Genomic DNA, 1,174 nt, shown 5'->3' with positions numbered 1-1,174 from the left:
AGAGCAGGACGGTTGGCGGGCGGTGGAAGCCTGCCTGTGCGCAGCGCACAGTCACCGCCGTCAGCTTCAGGGGTGCGAGAGTCCCACCCGCTTCGGCAGGTCTGGATCCCAGAAGAACAGGCTTGGGAAACTAGATCCCTTCACCCCCCGGGAAAGTCGGGCAGCAAATAGTGTTATCAGAACCCAGGTCGGCACGGACGAGCCCCTGACTGCGGGCTGGGTTTGTCCAGCAAAGGGAGAGCGGGCTGGGGAGCCGGGCAGCGTGTTAGGTGCGCTCAGGGCTCCTCACGCACCTTCCATGGGGCTTGGCAGCACCGTGGCCATCGCCAGAGACACCTCCAGAGGATGCCAGCACCTCCACGCAGAGACCCGAGTCCAAGAACCCCTTCCCTGAGATGGCACCGGCTTCACCTTGTCCCTGGGAACAAGGCTGTCCATTTTTTTCGTAAACTGGGCTAAATTTTAAGTCAACAGAGCCCAACAGGGATTCACCCCCTTGAATTTCAGCAGAACTAGAAAGGTTGCTGTTATTTTCACACATGAAATGTAAAAAAAAGGCAAATTCCTTGAGCATGTTTGTAGTGGAGCGTGATGTGATTGTGCTGTCATTTATGGGAAATAATCGCAAGCCCATCTCTCCCTTTCCCCCCATTTTCCAGTCCAAATAACCATGAAAAATTACACTTCAATGTCAGGAGGACAACAAAGGAGGGGCTTTCTCCTGCGGCTTGACGGCTTTTCAGCCCCCCTTTCTTTGGACAAAAACTACCTTCAGTGCTATTTCATTTTAAACGTGATCTAACAAATGCATCTTGACAAGTTCCTTTCTTTTTTTCTTTTAAACAGTATTTTGCGCAGTTTAACCCAGCTCCAAACCGGAATCAGCTGGAAAGGAGACTCATGCAAAAACACAAACACGGATCAAACAGAAAAACAAAAGAAAACCCATCTCCAGCTTCGGGTCTGCAGGGAGAGGACAGCGCGGTCTCCAGCGCGGAGACCCGCGGGAGGAGGGTTAGGAGACAAAGGGGGCAGTGGGGAGGGTCGGCTGGCAGAGACGGGTGGCAGCGGTGACATGGCAGCAGCGCAGCAAAGGCTGTCGGGGGACAGGGAGCGCGGTGCCCAGCCCCAGTTTTGTGAAGGAAAGAACCAGTGGCAGCCCCAGCCCAGTGAG

This window comes from Buceros rhinoceros, unplaced genomic scaffold (genome assembly GCF_000710305.1).
Source record: "Buceros rhinoceros silvestris isolate BGI_N320 unplaced genomic scaffold, ASM71030v1 scaffold1935, whole genome shotgun sequence".
In the NCBI taxonomy this organism is placed as follows: domain Eukaryota; kingdom Metazoa; phylum Chordata; class Aves; order Bucerotiformes; family Bucerotidae; genus Buceros; species Buceros rhinoceros.
This window is presented reverse-complemented; position numbering follows the sequence as displayed.